We start from the raw sequence: 7,328 nt of genomic DNA on the forward strand, positions 1-7,328 counted from the left end.
TGAATTACAACAACCCCTAAGAAATATCGCAAACTCAAGCAAAGCCTTCACATCTTCCGCCTTGATAACCGACCAAGCAAACGCCTTTTTTCATGTATGCATTAGCAATCTTCTGTTTGTTACCAAAATGCTCTTCAAGCAATTCTCTTGCCATTTGATAGCCCTCATCACAATAGACAATAGGTGCAGGAGGAGGCCATTCGGCCCTTCGAGCCAGCACCGCCATTCAATGTGATCATGGCTGATCATTCTCAATCAGTACCCCGTTCCTGCCTTCTCCCCATACCCCCTGACGCCACTATCCTTAAGAGCTCTATCTAGCTTTCTCTTGAATGCATTCAGAGAATTGGCCTCCACTGCCTTCTGAGGCAGGGAATTCCACAGATTCACAACTCTCTGACTGAAAAAGTTTTTCCTCATCTCCATTCTAAATGGCCTACCCCTTATTCTTAAACGGTGGCCTCTTGTTCTGGACTCCCCCAACATTGGGAACATGTTTCCTGCCTCTAACGTGTCCAACCACTTAATAATCTTATACGTTTCGATAAGATCCCCTCTCATCCTTCTAAATTCCAGTGTATACAAGCCTAGTCGCTCCAGTCTTTCAACATACGACAGTGCCGCCATTCCGGGAATTGACCTAGCATCCACAGGCAAATGTCGACAACTCTTAACAAGCTGCTTTGAATATCCGCTTGTGTATTGCTCCAGAAATGGTAAGCGATCTCTGTGACTTGTAGTTTTCATTTCCACTCCTTCTTCAAATGCTACTATGAAAGTTTCATATTCTAATGGATCACCATCATATTTAGGAATTTCCATTGGGGGTAAGGTGACAGAAAGATTTTGTTGGACCATGAGCTCGCTGAGTCTCGTTTGATTCCTCACCAATTCATAGAATTCTTTTTGAAATCCCTGGCTTAGTGCAGATCGATCCGGATAAAAAATTTCACAAGCCCCATAATCAGTTGTTTGTCTCTGGCTGGGTGCAGGTAGCTGATGAACAGGCCTCTGAGAAGAGTACTGGGTTGGCTCTTTTCGAGCCTTAACAGACATCCCAAAGATAGGTTGCTTCGGTCTAGCACCTGGTGAAGTTTTGTCGGCCATCCACTTACTCAGTGCCAGTTTGGCGTCACAAGACTAAACTGGCTCTGGCTGTGGGTTGACTTTAGTTGATGTTTCCAGCTTAGTAGCTCCTTCTTGGATTAAGGAACTCTTCTTCTGAGATACTCTCGAGCTGCATTTTGATCTTTGGCCTTCCAGTATGTCTCTCCTTGCCCCAGCAGCTGCCAGCTTTGTGGCTATTTCCAACTGTTCCTTCTCTCTCTTCAGCTGTTCTGCTTGTCTTTGCAGCTGTTCTTCTTGTCTCTCATCCTCTCTCTTCAGCTGTTCTTGTCTCTCAGCCTCTCTTTTCAGCTGTTCTACGTGTCTTTTCAGCTGTTCTGCTTGTCTTTTCAGCTGTTCTTCTTGTCTCTCAGCCTCTCTCTTCAGCTGTTCTTCTTGTCTTTTCAGCTGTTCTGCTTGTCTCTCAGCCTCTCTCTCCAGCTGTTCTTCTTGTACCTCAATCTCATATTTTTTCTCTAAGGTGGCAGCTTCTAGCGAGAGAGCAGCCATCTCAGCTTCCATTTGAGCAGAGACCCTCGTAGTTGAACTGGCTACAGAACCAGATTTACGTCTAGATCTTCGCATTGAAACGTTTGAGACACTATCCTGAGGTGTAATTTCTTCACCCACTTCAACAACTTGTTGCTTCTCACTTTCTACTGTAGAGTGCAATGTTTGAGCTATGGTACCAGACAACCACTTCTCCGCGTCAGCCATGAAACCATCAAAAAATTCCACCGTCTCTTGGAACCAGTGAGTGTGCCATTCGAGTTGCTCCTTTGGTAGTTGTCAACACAATATTGAGTGTTGATTTTCTCTAACCCCATGGCAAATGTTAAGTAGTTGATCCAGATTAGATTGTACAATGTTCGCATTCTCATCTGATTCCATTAGTTCCTTCTGATATTCAATTAATTTGATGACCTGTTTCCACAACTTGTCTCTCTCCTTCTGGCATCTTTCCAGATAGGCTGCCTGCCCTTTTTCCGAATGTTTAATGTCTCTTTTCTCATATCTTCTTGATTTTTGCTCCGTATCTCCCTCCTGTGGCGGTTCTTCATACTTACCTGATGGAAGATCCACGATGAATTGGTGCTTATCGCTATGTTCCAGAAACACCAGAAGAATTCAAAACAGAATGAGTATTTTTTTAAAACACATCATTAATTCCAAGGCTGAGAGTCTTCAGCCAGTACCTATGGTCAACAATCGCTAGCTGAGCACCTTATCTTGTAGAAGTTCACAACATTGTTACTTTTCAAGGTCGTGCTCTGCGAGTTTGGTTTTCTTATCTCCTCGTAGCATAAACAAGCTTCTTGTATCAAATAGTACCTCTGCAGAATTTTCTCACAGGCTTTTAAGCTTTTAAAACTTCTTAACCTAAAATTACAACTAAACAGTCGTCTACTCACGGTACCCGGTCAATGAAGTCTTCAATCTTCTAATGACCCAGGTGTAGACCGTGTCAATTTGCCTTCGACCAGCAGATTCTTTGTTCCAGGATTTCAGCTCTAATCTCTGGCAGAGATTCAGCTTCTTCTTCAGATCCACTGTTGAATTGGATTTTGCTTGTAGAACAAGTCTTTCTTATTTTCTTCTGTCAGAATAGCCTTTTTACTCTAGTCCATTCAGAGAAGTTTTTACTCTATGGCTCCATTCAGAGAAAAGTTTTTTACTCTAATGTAATGGCAGTTTCTATACCTTATCAAAGTCCAACTTCAATAGCCATTACTTCTCGGGGATGGAATGGAGGTATAGCTTACGCACACACCGCAATCTGAGATAGCAAAAACGAATCTTCCAAACGCTGTTTCTTGATTAATTGGTCTTTATTAAAGTAGCACAAATCAAACAAGTAATTCATAACTTTTCGTTCTTATCAACTGTTTCTTCTTCAAACAATACAGTAAAATTAGTGTAGTCGTTACCGTTGTCGAGTTCGCGTTCCCGGTCAGTTGGTCCTTGTGAATATGGCTGGCGTGAGTGTGGCAGTCGTGAGTGTGACTGGCACGAGCGTAACTTGCGCGAGTGTGGTAAAAACTGTATTCTCTCCTTCCTCTGAGACTAAACTGACCCACAATCTCTGTCGCTACCAGTGATGGAAATGGGGAGGTACGCAGGGGTACGGCGTTCCCCTAGTTTTCAATTTCCAGCTCGGGTTTAATGAGTACTGCAGAAAGATTAGAGTCGTTTATCACTTTATTCAACTCAGACAAAAACGATTTGTTAACTGTCACGGTTAGCACTTGTTAACAGCCAGTGGTTAACAGGTAGTAGTTATACAATGTGTCATCAATACATCGATCCACATTCCTCAGTAAATGTAATTGTGTTTTGACCATGTATTAATGACACCGTGTTCCTTTGAATAAAATTCTTGGGAGAATTTCTTAAACTCACTGTCAGGGCTACCGGACCGCGAGCACAGGCTTAGGTAAAGTCACGTTATTTTATTATTTCACGTTATTTTATTTGCCGCTGTGCCTCTCTGCCGCTGTGCCTCAGTTAAATTAGAATGGATGGGGAGAAAATTAACAATAGTTTTTTCCAGCCTATATCGTGAGTGGTGAATATTTTATTGTGGGTGGTTTTATTTAGCAAAACAATAGTGCAAGCGGAAATATTTTATTATATATCACTATCAAATTTTGTTATATATCATTATCAAATCACTATCAAATATCTGTAAATTTCAGATTTGTGTACCCCTGTGAAAATGAGCATACTGAGATACTTTGAAAGACAGCGTCTTCAGATCAATGAAGAAATAAATGATAATGAAAACACTCAGCCAGAAAAGAAGGCAAAATTACTTGAAAATGATAACGTAACTGATGCAGCTGTTTCGCCTGATGCTGCATGTGAAGACATTTCAAAAGATATTGAAAAATGTGATCTTCCAGACTGTTGGACACAAGAAATGTACTTAAACAAAAAGAAAGAATATCCCTGGCTCAATGTTAAAAACAGAAAACTTGGATGTAGTGTATGAAGCAAGTGTCATCTTGGACTTGAACGAACACAAGGAATTCATTTGTCTCGTGAGTGGTGCAATGTTAATGTAGTAGGAGTGAGTGATGACAAAGCAAAACAGTTAATGAGTTTAAGAAAAAAGATTTTTAAGCACAAAAATAGTGAAGCTCATATCAGATGCCAAAAAATCAATGAAACAGCTGAAAAAAAGCAATCGAAAATGTAGTGTATATGTCACTGAAAAATGACGAAGCAAAAACAGGTTGAGTTTTTAAGAACTGTATATAATATTATACACAAAGGTAGGCCCTACACGGATATCTCTTCTGATATTGAACTGCAAGAAAGAAACGGCATCGACTTAGGGTACATTCTACACTCTCATAAGTCATGTGCAGATGTTTCTCACCACATAGGGAACCAGATGCGAAAGACAGTGGTGGAAAATATAATTTCAAAACAATCTAAAATGTCTATTATGATTAATGAATCTACGACTATTAATGGGAAAACTGTTCTAGTAGTCTGCTTGAGAGCAGCAGTTGGTGAATCTTCCCAACCTATATCATTCCATTTTGACTTAAAACATATGAAATTTGGTGCAAATGCAAAGTCTGATGGGCTTCTAAGTTGCTTACAAAGAGATTTTTTTTCAATACAGTACCTAAAAGAAAATGTGATATCACTTGTAACTAATGGTGTTAGGATGAAATGCCGGGGTTGCAAAACTATTTCTTGATGATTTCCCTAATGCAACTGTTTGGCACTGTGCCAGTCTCAGTCTTGAACTCAGTGCAGGTGATGCTATAAATGAAGTTGGAGGTTTGAATCATTTTCAGATATTTTGTGATAAATTGTATTCCTTATATCATAGGTCTCCTAAGATTCAGGATGAGTTAACTGCATGTGCTGAGACTCTTCACTGTCAACTGTTGAAAATTGGTCGTGTTTTCCGTGTGAGATGGGTTGCTTCGTCTTACCAAACTGTAAAGGCAATGTGGCAGTCTTATAAAGCTATTTGGGAGCATTTTGGAAAAGCACGCTGTGATGCTTCAAGATCTAGTGCAGAGAGAGCAAAGTACTAGGGGCTGAAAAAAGTATTAGAGTCATCAGCTTTTGTAAATAATTTGGGCTTGTTGATGGACAGTTTGCTAGAGTTGTCTGAACTGTCACTTGAACTGCAGAACCGAAATTGTGCACTTAGTAAAGCACATGAGGAAATTAAACGAACTATCAAGGTTCTTGAATGTCAAATAGAGAAGCCAGGAAAAATGTATACTCAAGTGGAGAAAGCAACAAGCCAGATGATATTTAATGGAATAAATTTGAGAGCTGGTAAAGTACCTACTGTACATAGACAACAGTTTTTGAGGAGTTTGGTCAATAATATGAAATCCAGGCTGCTTGAATCTACAACAGCTTCCAATGATAAATGTAAAAAGTTAGTTAACAAGTCGAAATATTTAGATATTAACAATATTCCAGAAGATTCACTTTTTACCTTTGGGGATAATGATGTAGATGTGGCAGAACAATTTGGCTTAAATGGTCGGCTTTGTCTCAGAGCCTTCAGAGAATTCAAGGAATCTAAAGGGAAGATAGTTTCTGCAGATTTTCAGCAGCTGGTAACGGCTGTAAATACAATTCTGGTATCAACAGCAGAATGTGAAAGACATGAATTTCTGCATGTCACCACAACGTGCAAGACTTCAAACTGATCATCTCTCAACTCTTCTATGTATTAAGTTGGTGGGGCCTCCTCTGTCAAAATTCAACCCCAAAGAATATGTGAGGATATGGCTTCTTAGTGGCAGAAGGCGTGCTGAAGAAACGACATGCAGAAAGAAAGAGGAGGTGACAGAAAAAAATGGAGATTATATACCATTATGGAACATTTTGTAATGTAAACACAGAGAGAGAGAGAGAGATAGAGAGAGAGTGAGAGATGCCAGAAAGCAGCTATGATATATAATACACAATAAACTATATTATAAATACACAATAACCAAGTTATGCATTCTTGTACTCTTACATGGGTATGACCCTCACATAACCCCCTCCCTCCCTCCCTCCCTCCCTCCCTCCCCCCCCCCCCCCAACCTCAGCCTCACGGAACATAGAGTACCCCTAGCCTAGTTCCTAAAACCTATTTCCATCACTGGTCGCTACGCTAGCCTCCTCCCATGTGGACACTCCCCGTTACGTATCAAATCACACCCACAAGCATGCAAAAACGACAGAAACTAGAAATATTAAACATAGCCATAATACAATGACAGTAACTAAATTAAGCGTAAATGGCTCCTCCAAAGACCTCTACAGCAGATTTAGTATTGTTTCCCGGGGTGTCACTTAATATTCAGGTAGTATAAAAATATCCGTAGCCATTAAGGTTTTAGAAACGAATTCATAATTTTAAATTGCTCTCTCGAAAATATATCCTCATACATCCCGTTCAAAGAACAAACGAATCATATGTAGTAGACTAAATGTGTAATTGGCGCAATTTCCCGCGATGTATTTTATGAAGGTCGGTATTTTCGTTTTATGTAATCAATTCCATTTAAAAAAACCACACTAAATGTGGATTGTAAGCCGCAATTATTGTCCTGTCCGTGTTAACTGATACGATGTGGTGCTGGGAGGATGCAGCCTGACTCCATTTGCTGCACCTCAATGAGCTGGCGGCACTGTAGGCACGTACAGCAAGAGGGGGTGGCCGCAGAATGCCACTGCAATCCGTTTGGCAGGGAGGCGGCCGTGCTTCGTATTAATAAATTGTTTGAATCGACCTTCGAATATTTTCTATTAATATTTGTAAACCCTGAACGGTGGATGTGAAGGATCCCCACCATTGCACACCCACACACACGATAAATATACCAGACCCTGCATCAACCTGATGGTATTATACACATTATTGGGGAAATCCAACATCTACCCGCCGCATACCCAGGCTTTCTTCATCCTGTTTATTTGAATGACTGCAAAGGGATAAAGTGGAAAATAAATAATCGGCCATCTCTCGTTTGTCCCGAGGTTGTTTTTGCTCCCAGCAGCAGGGACGGGTTAGACAGCGGGGATGCTCCAGGTGCCTGGGATGGTGGCGAGCGGAGCGGACGGGCCGGGAGGAGGAGATGCAGTTCCCACCGCACCGCCACCCATCCCTTCAACGTTAAACCTTCTGCCGCGGCCATTTGTTCCCGTTTCCCTTCTCGGTTGCGAACCTAAAGGCACAGAGAGAGAGACAC

The 7,328-nt window shown here is 41.1% G+C and overlaps 1 protein-coding gene across 7 annotated transcripts in view; it reads right to left on the reverse strand.

Annotated features, from left to right (window-relative positions):
* Positions 1-7,328, reverse strand: part of elmod1 (ELMO/CED-12 domain containing 1) — a 38,921-nt gene that overhangs the window by 31,293 nt on the left and 300 nt on the right. For 2 of the 7 annotated variants that reach the window (XM_078402502.1, XM_078402499.1), the window contains exon 2: positions 5,579-5,709. The exons of 4 other annotated variants lie outside the window; for them this stretch is intronic. The gene's annotated coding sequence lies outside the window, so the exon portion shown is untranslated. Of the gene's footprint in view, positions 1-2,516; positions 2,537-5,578; positions 5,710-7,328 lie in introns of those variants that run through there. One more of the 7 variants, XM_078402500.1, reaches the window with a different exon arrangement.

This window comes from Rhinoraja longicauda, chromosome 7 (assembly GCF_053455715.1).
Source record: "Rhinoraja longicauda isolate Sanriku21f chromosome 7, sRhiLon1.1, whole genome shotgun sequence".
Lineage (NCBI taxonomy): Eukaryota > Metazoa > Chordata > Chondrichthyes > Rajiformes > Arhynchobatidae > Rhinoraja > Rhinoraja longicauda.